Source organism: Rhinoraja longicauda, chromosome 9, assembly GCF_053455715.1.
Source record: "Rhinoraja longicauda isolate Sanriku21f chromosome 9, sRhiLon1.1, whole genome shotgun sequence".
In the NCBI taxonomy this organism is placed as follows: Eukaryota; Metazoa; Chordata; class Chondrichthyes; order Rajiformes; family Arhynchobatidae; genus Rhinoraja; species Rhinoraja longicauda.
Genome location: NC_135961.1, coordinates 55,665,122 through 55,677,846, shown reverse-complemented (window position 1 = coordinate 55,677,846; position 12,725 = coordinate 55,665,122). Strand labels below are relative to the sequence as shown.

Below are 12,725 nucleotides of genomic sequence, written 5' to 3'. Positions count from 1 at the left end.
TTCCAGAGTAGCAGGGACGTACGCGCGCGGCTTTGGAGGTTGGGGATTGCTTTAGACTTTAGAGATAGAGTGTGGAAACAGACCCTTCGGCACACCGAGTCAGCCCTGACCAGTGATCCCCCATACACTGGCACTATCCCACACACTACAGACAATGTATCATTTACAGAAGCCAATTAACCTACAAACACGCACATCTTTAGAGCGTGAGAGGAAACCGGAAACAAACCCATGCGGTCACTGAGAGAAAGTACAATAGACAATAGGTGCAGGAGGAGGCCATTCGGCCCTTCGAGCCAGCACCGCCATTCAATGTGATCATGGCTGATCATTCTCAATCAGTACCCCGTTCCTGCCTTCTCCCCATACTCCCTGACTCTGCTATCCTTAAGAGCTCTATCCAGCTCTCTCTTGAATGCATTCAGAGAATTGGCCTCCACTGCCTTCTGAGGCAGAACAAACTCCATACAGACAGCACCCATAATCTGGATCGAACCCGGGTCTCTGGCACTGTAAGGAAGCAACTCGACCACTGCGCCACTGTGCCGCCCCTGGAAGTTGCTCTGGAAGTTGTCTTGGAAAGTGGCCGTGGTACAGTCCGTGGATTGTACGCATCACATTCACAGTGCATCGGTAACGGAGAGTGGGAAAGATGAAAGAGATGCCAATCAAGCGGTCTATTTTGTCCACGATGAATGATACTGCAGCTGCACTCATCCAAGCAAGTGAAAAGTACATCAACACATTCTTGACTTGTGCCCCGTAGGCAGTGAGGGAAACTGGCCAAATTGTTCACTCACCAAAAACAAACCCTGTGTTTCTCTTATACGCCACAGTTGTTAGATAGCTTGCACAGTTTGACATACATTGAGCAGTGACTGCCAGAGCACTGATAGAAGAAAGTGCGATGCTGGTCAAACCAAATGGCTGTCACAGAGCAGAGGTTAAACTGTCTTGAGATGGTCATTGCCCAGTGCTTGTGTATTGGTAAAAAACCCGTCCCTGGAGGCTGACTTAAATTACCGAGCTCTCAAAATCAAAAGAGCGATTCATGCCAAAAATATATAGTGTGCATTCCAGCCAATTTTGCAGGTGGAGCATGTTTTTGCTCCACCCACACAGTTTCACAGTGTAAGAGGTCTATTCATAAAGGCACTCACTGCAAGTGCATGAGCCAGGTCTGGTCCACAAATTCTACCAAGTCCTAATTTAGGTTCACTAAATTGTTCAAACTTAGACTGACAATGTTTTTTAAAGCTACTCCTCTTTAACTCCACTCTTTCTGACCCTTTCCCCTTCAGGTTGCCAAACCAAGCTAGTCCCACTTGCCTGTACTTGGCCCATCTCTCTTCAAATCATTTATATCCCTGTACTTGCCCAAATCACTCCTCAATGTTACGTTGCACCCACCTCGCCCACTTCCTTCACCAGCTTATTCCATATACACGCTACCCAGGGTGTGAAAAAGTTGCATTCAGTACTTGCAATATGATCTCCTCTCTGTTGGAGAAACCAAGCATAGATTGCATGACTGCTTTGTGTTAGGATGACAGATACAACTTGGTGTGCTCTGTAGTATAAAATATTAATTTGCTATCTTGCTCTGACCTGTCTGTGGCCTCATGCATTGCTATGACGAGGTCCAACATAAGCTCAAGTAATAGCAATTGATCTGTTAACTGGGTACACAGCAGCATTCTGGGCACTCATGAATCCCACAACTCCAGGTAACTTGTCTGTCTGTGTCACAACTCACCAGTTCAACTGTAAGTTATCCACCTGTGAAATTCCCTCAGATATTTCTCTTTCTCATTTGATAGAAGCAGAATTAGGCCATTTGGCCCATCAAGTCTACTCCCCATTCAATCATGGCTGATCTATCTTCCCATCTCAGCCCCATTCTCCTGCCTTCTCCCCATAACCCCCGACACCCACATACTAATCAAGAATCTATCTATCTGTCCATCTCTGCCTTAAAAATATCCATTGACTTGGCCTCCACAGCCTTATGTGGCAATGAATTTTACAGACTCACCACTCTTTGTCATCATAGCCTGACCTACAAGAACTGCATTTCGGCCTAACCTTAACCTTTATGTTCACAGTCTCTAATCGGCCCCATTTGATGCTGAGAACAATTAGAGAGAAATAGCTCTACAACTTATCCGCACTGTAACCTTGGCCTCACCCAGTCAGAGAGATTGTTTATTTCCATTCCTCCTCACCCCACTCTGCAGTTGTTTCAGTTGTGATAAAGTGTCATCAAACTAAAACATTAACTGTGTTTCTCTTTTCATAGATGTTGCCTGGTCTACTGCGTATTTAATATTTTCCTAGACGTTTTCTTTTTGTATCAGTTTTCAAATGACCAAAGTCCTTTGCTTACTGTATTGTTGAATTATAATTATCTGTGCATCCACTTCCAGCAAGATACATAGCAAAAAAATTCTGCATTCCTTTCCATTGGAATTTTCTCTGAACTATATACATCACCAAACACTCTCCTGTTCTGATTCAAAATCAATGGTCTGAAGCTTTTGTGCAAATCTTGCATCGGCAGTGTGCTACCCTCAGTCACCTCTGATCTACTTTGCAAGTTATGTTTTCAGATCTCCTGGTTCGATGGCACTGCTGACATTATGCTGATCAGAAACCTCAAGGCCATGCGAGGGTGCAGGGCGACAATAGACAATAGGTGCAGGAGTAGGCCATTCAGCCCTTCGAGCCAGCACCGCCATTCAATGCGATCATGGCTGATCACTCAATCAGTACCCCGTTCCTGCCTTCTCCCCATACCCCCTCACTCCGCTATCCTTAAGAGCTCTATCCAGCTCTCTCTTGAAAGCATCCAACGAACTGGCCTCCACTGCCTTCCGAGGCAGAGAATTCCACACCTTCACCACTCTCTGACTGAAAAAGTTCTTCCTCATCTCCGTTCTAAATGGCCTACCCCTTATTCTTAAACTGTGGCCTCTTGTTCTGGACTCCCCCAACATTGGGAACATGTTTCCTGCCTCTAATGTGTCCAATCCCCTAATTATCTTATATGTTTCAATAAGATCCCCCCTCATCCTTCTAAATTCCAGTGTATACAAGCTTAATTGCTCCAGCCTTTCAACATACGACAGTCCCGCCATTCCGGGAATTAACCTAGTGAACCTACGCTGCACGCCCTCAATAGTAAGCCTCACGAGATATAGTTCTGTCAAATGGGTGCTAGAACCAGTTCTACCCATGAAACGAGAGAGAAATCTTAAGCTGAGATGAAAGTCACAGGGCACAGCCATTAGAGCTCCAGTGGCCAGAGTTCAATCCTGACCCTCAGCATTGTCTATAACTTGCACGTTCTCACTGTGGCCAAGTGGGTGGCCTCCCATTGGTTCAGTTTCCAATCACATCCCAAAGATGTGTCAATTTGGAGGGCAATTTGCTCCTCTAAGTAGTCCCTGGTTAATCGGGGGGGGGGTCAACGGGAATGTGGTAATAACAGGTTGCAGGTTTAGGGAGATATGGTGGAATCATCAGCAAAACGCGAAGTGCTGGAGGAACTCAGCAGGTCAGGCAACATCACGGAGAGAATGGACAGGTGGCGTTTTGGATCGGGACCTTTTAAATTAAAAAAATGGCTAACTAATTCCTTCTCTGCTTTCTGAATTAACATACCAATGCCATTATATTACCTTCACGCAATATTACCGTGTGCTCTAATCTCACAAATCAACCCTGTACTTTGACAACCCGCAAGGCAATCGAGATATAGTTTTGTCAAATGGGTGCTAGAACCTGTTCTACCCATGAAGGGAGCGAGATATCTCAATGTCTTCTTCTGAAGCCGCTGTTTTTCTTTTTGTAACCTACTGCCGCCCATAGTTTCCGGAGATGACCAAGCACTCCAAATCACTCCTCTTGCTAACCTCCCATATTGCTCATTACTCCCCTCGTCCCTGTGCTTTCAGCTGCCAATGCCAGTTTCAACTCCTTCCCCAAATCCCTCTGCTTCTCTCCCTCTTTATCTTATTTCAAGATGCTCAGAACCTCTCTTCCATCACACTTGACAACGTGGCTCCCAGTTAATTTTCAAATTTGATGTCACTTTTGTGAAAGCACCTGGGAAGGATTCTCCTCCTTCAGAAACACTTGCTAAATACAATCTCTTGGTGCTCTGTAATGATCCAGCTGCTGTGGTTATATTATGGTGAGAAACTGAGCAAATGCAAAGAGGCACGGAGAGCAAAACTTAAAGCTCACACCCAACATGAAGTTTGGAAATGCATACCTCCAGATTCAGGAAGAGTTACTTCCGAGCTGTTATCAGGTAACTGTTATCATCTTCTCTCCAGCTAGTGCTCGGTGCTGACCTCCCATCTACCTCATTGGAGACTTTTGAATCGGACTTTATCCTGTACTAAACGATTCACCCTTTATCCTGAATCTGTACACTGTGGACGACTTGATTGTCACATACAGTCTTGTCGTTGTCACATTGCAATCACATACAGCCTTGTCGATGTCTGGATAGCACACAACAGAAAAGGTACTTTTCACTGTGCCTTGGTATATACAACTATAATATACTAAACCAAACAAAAACAGGAATGCTGGAACATCTTAGCCACTCAAGCAGCATCTACAGATAGACAAACCAGTTGAGGGTTTGGGTCAGTGATGCTTCCTCAGAACAGGAGGAAGAGTGGAGGATTTACCGTTTATAAAAGCAGAGTGCAGGAAAGGAGTGTGGGGAGGAGGAACGCGCAAGATAGATGGAGATAAATCAGGACAGATCGGGTGATAGATTTCTTCAGATTTTTGTTCAAGATTCCAACATCTTCATTTTTGTTTTCCACAGAGGATGATATTGCAGGGTGAAAAAGAAAACAAATTGCTGTAATAATTTCTGACTGTTCAGATTATCATAGTTAGCAAAAGAAAATAAGTAAAACCTGAAAAGAAATTGACCAAGACCTCAGAAGGAAACCACTAGGAGCTGTTCACTTCTGCAATGCAAAGTAGGTGATCTGCAATAAGCAGAGAGATATAAAGGAACTGGAATGAGCCTCATAACACAGAATTCACAAACTAAAAAACAACAGGTGCCGGGGTTAAGCAATAGAACAACAGGAAGTTCCTTGCAGATTCCCGCAAGTCCCGGTGCCAGAGTTATTAAACAGAACAGAAGGATTATGTCGGCCCAAACCAATGCCTGGGTAATTGTTCTTTGAAAAGAATGTGGAGGAATTGTTCCTAATGACTTGAACCTTTGATCATTTGTTAATTCGCAACCTTTGCATTTTCCTCGACTGGTCCGATTTCCACCCGCATCCCAAAGATGCGCTGGTTTGGGAGAGGCACTGAAGGTAGAACACAAGGAACAGATTGGATGGTGGAAAAGAAAACAAGACGCAGTGACAGTTGTTGATGGGAAAGTGAAAGAGAATGCATTACTGAAAAAATAAATGGTAAACTGGGATCGATGGAATTGCTCTTAAATCCAACATTCTCCCAATGGATCAAATAGTCTCCTTCGACGCCCTAACTCATCTAAGAACTGTTAAAGTTATTGTCAATCCTATTCTATAATTTCCGCTCAGAACCTTTCTGATAGCTTCCTTTGAATATCAAACAAAGTCAAAGTAATGGAGGAACCCAGTCAGACTGACTCTTCAGTGTGCTGAAGAGTCCCAACCCAAAATGTAGTCTGTTCATTCTCTCCACAGATGATGCCTGACCCGCTGTGTTCATCAAGCACTTTGTCTTGTTTTTTTAAACAAGCTCTCAGCATCCATTCTAAATCCTCATCACTCTCCTCAACTAAACCGCCCTATTTTCCTCTCTCAGCCTCAGTGAGTTCTTCATGTTCATTCAACTTCCGATCTGTGCCCTCTACCTTCCCTTTGCCTCATGGCTAACCTTCTTCAAACTCACCTTCAGTGAAGAAACCATTGGCAAACACTTTGCAATTCCCTACACCACGTGCAAGACCAACTATCACAAGAGAAGAATTATTTTCAGTTCCCTTCCCAAATCCTAATTTAACTCTTTCTTTTGACATCACACCATCTCCACAATCCCTTAAATAGTGCCTCTGATTTCATTGACTTTGATTCTACTTTATCCCCACCCCAGTCTCTCCCTGCCACAAGATCTCAAATTTGAGGTACAAGTCCAATTGGCTGCATCAACTGAGTCCAGATACATCATGGGGTTCTTATTCCTTATACTGAAACCGTCTCCCACTAATCCAAGGTCAATCTTGACTTTTATCACCCTCCATCTCCACATTGTGCGTCTCTCCCTCCCCTTTTCTGCACTGCATTTCCACATTGCCACAATTAAGCCAAAACGTATTTCAGCCGACTCTAGTGGCTATTCTTTGGACAGATCATATCCCATACTTTGTTACAACCTCTTTAACAAAATTTGCAAATCCACTGGATGTGTTATATCGTTGCCAAATGTAATCTTTTTGCAAAAAGGTTTCCAAAATTACAAAGTTACAGCTATGGGATGATGCCTAGTTTTTCAAGTCAACTTGTGTTCTCAAATTTGATCCGAAATGGTTAGTCATAGTCATAGATTGATGCAGTGTAGAAACAGGCCCTTCAGCCCAACCCACCCATGCCGGCCAACAATGTCCCAGCTACCCAAGTCCCACTTGCCTGCGCTTGGTCCATAACCCTCCAAACTTATCCTATCCATGTACCTGTCCAAGTGTTTCTTATACGATGGGATAGTCCCAGCCTCAACTACTTCCGCAGCTTGTTCCATATACCCACTACCCTCTGTGTGGATATGTTACCCCTTGGATTCCTATTAAATCTTTTCCCTTCACCTTGAACCTATGTCCTCTGGTCCTCAATTCTGGGTAAAAGACTCTGTGCATCTACCCGATCTATTCCTCTCATGATTTTGTATAACTTTATAAGATCTCCCCTCATCCTCCTATGCTCCATGGAATAGAAACCTAGCCTACTCAACCTCTCCCTAAAGCTCATACCCTCTAGTCCTGGCAACATCCTCGTAATTCTTTTCTGAACCCTTTCAAGCTTGACAATATCTTTCCTATAACATAGTGCCCAGAACTGAACACAATATTCTAAATGCGGTCTCACCAACGTCTTGTACAACTGCAACATGACCTCCCAAATTCTATACTCTACACTCTGACTGATGAAGGCCAAAGTGCCAAAAGTCTTTTTGACCACCTTATCTACCTGCAACTTGACCTTCAAGGAACCATGCACATGTACTCCTGGAACCCTCTGCTCTACAACACTACCCAGAGGCCTACCATTTACTGGGTCGGTCCTGCCCTTGTTCGACGTCCCAAAATGCAACACCTCACACTTCTCTGTATTAAATTCCATCAACCATTCCTCCGCCCAACTGGCCAGTCGATCCAGATCCTGCTGCAATCGTTCACAACCATCTTCACTATCTGTAAAACCAGTAACTTTTGTATCATCAGCAAACTTGCTAATCTTGCCCTGTACGTTCTCATCCAAATCATTGATGTCGATGACAAACAGTAACGGGCCCAGCACCGAACCCTGAGGCACATCACTAGTCACAGGCCTCCATTCTGAGAAGCAAACTTCCACCATCACCCTCTGCTTCCTTCCATGGAGCCAATTTGCTGTCCATTCAGCTATCTCTCCTTGGATCCCAAGAGATCTAACCTTCCAGAACAGCAGTTTGTTGTGGAGGCCAACTCCAATCTCCACCCCCTCCACTCCCTCTGTTCCAAGGTCTTTCAAGTTCTGACAAGCTAAGTAGTAATCAATCGCTTACGTCGAAAAGCCAAGTTGCAAAGATAGGCAACACGTCAGTGTTATATTTGTTTTTATGTGTCAAGACTTTATTTTGGCAGATATGACACATCATTCTTTTTATTCCATCACTGTGCATGCATGTTGCTAGCAAGGGCAGCAGCTACTGCCCAGCCAGTGATGAGCATCCTCCTCTTTGATCGGTTATAACTACAGCGGTAAACCATTCAGCCTTGCTGTCCCATTCAAGAAGACCATTGCTGATATGACCCTGGCCCTTCAGTTTCCCACTTGGTCCACATAACCTTTGCTACCCTAAAGTCTAAACAAAATGTCTCTTGAAGACACTTGGCTTCCGAAGTTCTGTGGGAAACATAATAGAGTTGCTGCCTCACAGCGCAAGAGACCCGTGTTTGATCCTGACTATGGGTGCTGACTGCAGGGAGTTTGTACATTCTCCCCGTGACCACGTAGATTTTCTCTGGGTGCTCCGGTTTCCTCCCTTACTCCAAAGACGTACAGGTTTGTAGGTTAATTGGCTTTGGTAAAAATTGTCCCCAGTACATAGGATAGCGTTAGTGTACGGGGATCGCTGGTTGGCGCGGACTCGGTAGGCCGTGGGGCCTGTTTCTGCTTTGCATCTCTAAATTAAACGAAACTAATTTTCCTCCCTCTCATTTAAATAGGCAACACTTAATCTTGAGACTCTGTTACCTTCATGAAGAAGACACAAGAAGCATTCCTTCAAACTCCCTCATCTTGGGGAAAAAAATCTCCATAAAATATTAACCTTATCCAGACCCCCCCCCCCCCCCCCCTCCCTCCTCCTGATCTGATATATTTTGTTAAGACTATTGTCCTTCTGAATTTCACAGAGTATAGGCCAAACTATTTATTTTTTCCTCATAACATAACTCCAAACTTGGAATGCACCTCTGTTCCATTATCATACCGAACTACTTTAGATTCTCTGCTTTGCCTCCATGGTGAACACATCTTTTTTAGATAAAGAAACCAAAATTGTACGGTCTACCTCAGGTGTATCATCGAAGCAGGCTCCCTAATTTTCATATTCCACTCCTCTCATAACTAAGAACTTCCCATTTACATGCTCTACTTGCATGCTAACTTTGCGCTTCAAGTATGTATGAAAACACCGAGAATTCTCAGTGCAGCATAATGCTTGCTTTTCTTTTCTTGCTTCCTCAGTGAATAAACGCACATTTCTCTACTTAACATTCCATCTGACATGGTTTTGCCCACGTCAAACCTAATCTTGACCCTTTGCAGATTCTGTGTCCTTATCACAATTAACTTTTGTGTCTATCTTAATATCATCAGCAAACTTTGATACAGCATATCTGGTCCTATTGTGTAAACCTTCAATACAGGTAAATGGTTGAGACACCCTGCTAGTCACAGTTTGTCAGCCTAAAATTGACCTATTTAGCTCTTCTCTCTCTTGGCTACACCAACGTATTATTCTTAATAGCATAGGTTCTTATCTTGTGTAATAACCGTTGCTCTTATCATTCTATGTCTAAATGTTTTGCAGGTCTTGCTGCATACGATTCATGATTACAGTATTTTCATTGCAGCTGCAGGCGAACTGAACATTGTACAATCGCCGGGAAACATTCTGACCTTTTAATGGAAGCACAGTCATTGATGAAGCAGAAGATGGTTTAGTCAAGTACAATGCCTGGAGGAGGTAGTGCAGCAATCTGCAAAGGCTGAGCTCATTGATGAATAACAAACACAACCATCTGACTATTCTAAGTATCATTCCAGCCAGAAGAGACATTCTCACATTCCCATTAATTTCATCAAGGCTGATTGATCAATTTGATGTTCCAAGTCAAAAGGGCAGTCATTGTCAGCACATCTCTAGAATTCTGCTCTTCATCATATTGGATCTCATGACTGAGTTGAGTTTATTGTCATGTGTACCGAGGTACAGTGAAAAGCTTTTGTTGCATGCAAACCGGAAAGACAACACTTGATTACAATCGAGCCAACTACAGTGCACAGATACATGACAAAGGGAATAATGAGAATAACGTTTAGTGCAAAATAAAGTCCAGTCAAGTCCAACCAAGGATAGTCCGAGGGTCTCTGATGAGGTAGATGGTAGCCCAGGACTGCTGCTCTCTAGTTATTGGTAGGACTGTTGATACCTGCAGCGAAATGGTCCTGACCAACCCCCAATTGAGCATTGGTTATTGGTTTTGCCGAATAGTATTGTTAAATCTTGTTAAATCTTAAGAGTAGATCAATGGGTTGGTGCGATGCATTAGGAAAGCTGGAATTATTGTCACGGGTGCCCGCCACTTGGTTATTCCCTTTTCCCTCTCCCATGCCTTTCAGAACATGCAGGAGCTTGAAAGCTTTTAATGTCCATTTTAAGAGGAACAATTTTTAGTTTATTGTACAGTAAGATCCTTCCAGAGCTCTGAACTGATTAGAGGTAGCAATAATATGTAACTTAAATGGATAAGACAAAGTGTCTGATATTATGACATTAAAACAACATCATTAACACCAGTAAATTAGGTCAATCTCACTTCCTGGATGATGTCAAGTGACAGCAGTGAATTGGTGATAACCAGATCTGTGAGGAAGAGGTTATCATTGCATATAAGAGATTTACAAATAAACTGGGAGCAAGCAGTAAAAATTAAGAACTGATGCAACATCAGGAGAGAGTCATTCAATTGAATAAATGAGTAAATGAGAGTTAATAATTTACTCTTAGATGTGCCCAAGTCTGTACCAGCCAATGCAACACAGTAATTTTTAGTCTGACCATTACTATGCATGAGAGATAAGCACAGACCTCCAGACATGCCCAGATATTTTAAACAGGTAGCCCAAGCCTAAAAGCAGATTAGGTTACCTAATAGCAAGGGTAGTTACCTTTGATCCCATCCATGGATTGTTCTTTGGGGGGAAAGACACAACGTGCTGGAATAACTCAGTGGGTCAGAAGTCACTTCTGGAGAAGAAATATAGTTGGCGTTTCTGGTCGAGACCCTTTTCAGACTAGAGAAGGGTCACACCCTTAAATGTCACCTATCCATGGTCCCTTGGGATGCAGCCTGATCTGCTGAGTTACTCCAGCACTGTGTGTCTTTTTTGTAAACCAGCATCTGCAGTTCCTGGTGTCTGCTTGTTCTTGGGATGCTGCCATGTATGAAATGTGGTATGTTGCGAAAGCATTTCAAGGTTAATGCGGGTGTTGAAAAGGGGATGATTTAATTATGAATCCCCAATGGTGTAGTGTGGTTCACAAATGTAGAGTAGCATCTTTGAGGAGAATTTAAAACATGCAAGAATTCCAACACGCTTTGCTTTGTGCCTTAGCTAAAGAGAGGAGGTAGGAAAAATGTGTGAACAGAGACTATTTGGAAGCTCAAGTGAGAACAGGAAACATCCTACTCTTCAGATGAGACCCAGCATCTGGCTGATTTATGAAAATGACTGAGGCTCAAAGCTCCAGAGAATCGGCATTCGTCCAATGACTGCTGGCTGAAAGGTTCATCTACCAAAGATGCACATCCAGAAGTCCACGGCAAATGTCATCTTCCTGGCCCTCACTATCTCTGGATCATCTGGATAACAAGGATGCCAATGTCAGACCCCTTGGCTATATTATTGACTATAGATCTGCCTTCAACCCCATAATTCCATCCAAACTCTTTTGCAACATCTGGACCTATGAACTAAACTGAACTGAGGAAGATGGAGAGTTTGGCAACATGGTGTCAAGACAACAATTCTCCATGAATGTCAATAACCAAAGGAGCTCATTATTGACTTTCGTGTACATTCTCGAATCAGCATCAAAGGTGCTGAAGTGAAAACAATCGAGAGCTTCGTTCATAGATGTAAATATCACCAAATATCTTTCTTGGAACAACCACATTGAAGCCATGGCCAAAAAAAGCACACTGAGGCCTCTACTTCCTCAGGAGACTGAGGAAGTTCAGCACACTTCCAACATCTCTTACCAACATCAACAGATGCACCTTAGAAAGCACCCTATCAGGTTGCATTGCAACTTGATTTGAGGGCAGCTCGGCCCAAGACTGCAAGAAATTGCAGAAAGTTGTGACGCAGTCCAGTCCATCACAGGCCAGACTCACAACCATCAGTCAATGAAAGGAAGCATGCAGGTACAGCAGGCAGTGAAGAAAGCCAATGGAATGTTGGCCTTCGTAACAAGAGGAGTTGAGTATAGGAGCAAAGAGGTCCTTCTACAGTTGTACCGGGCCCTGGTGAGACCGCACCTGGAGTACTGTGTGCAGTTTTGGTCTCCAAATTTGAGGAAGGATATTCTTGCTATGGAGGGCGTGCAGCGTAGGTTCACTAGGTTAATTCCCGGAATGGCGGGACTGTCGTATGTTGAAAGGCTGGAGCGATTGGGCTTGTATACACTGGAATTTAGAAGGGTGAGGGGGGATCTTATTGAAACATATAAGATAATTAGGGGATTGGACACATTAGAGGCAGATAACATGTTCCCAATGTTGGGGGAGTCCAGAACAAGGGGCCACAGTTTAAGAATAAGGGGTAGGCCATTTAGAACGGAGATGAGGAAGAACTTTTTCAGTCAGAGGGTGGTGAAGGTGTGGAATTCTCTGCCTCAGAAGGCAGTGGAGGCCAGTTCGTTGGATGCTTTCAAGAGAGAGCTGGATAGAGCTCTTAAGGATAGCGGAGTGAGGGGGTATGGGGAGAAGGCAGGAACGGGGTACTGATTGAGAGTGATCAGCCATGATCGCATTGAATGGCGGTGCTGGCTCGAAGGGCTGAATGGCCTACTCCTGCACCTATTGTCTATTGTCTATTGTCTATTGACTCCATCTACACTTCACACTGTTGTGGGAATACAATCAATAGTTAAGGACATTTTTCATCCCGGTCATTTCCTCTTCTCCCCTCTCCCATGAGACAGAAGAT

At 43.7% G+C, this 12,725-nt stretch overlaps 1 protein-coding gene across 1 annotated transcript in view; it reads right to left on the bottom strand.

The window, feature by feature from the left end:
• Positions 1–12,725, bottom strand: part of sash1a (SAM and SH3 domain containing 1a) — a 131,594-nt gene that overhangs the window by 74,182 nt on the left and 44,687 nt on the right.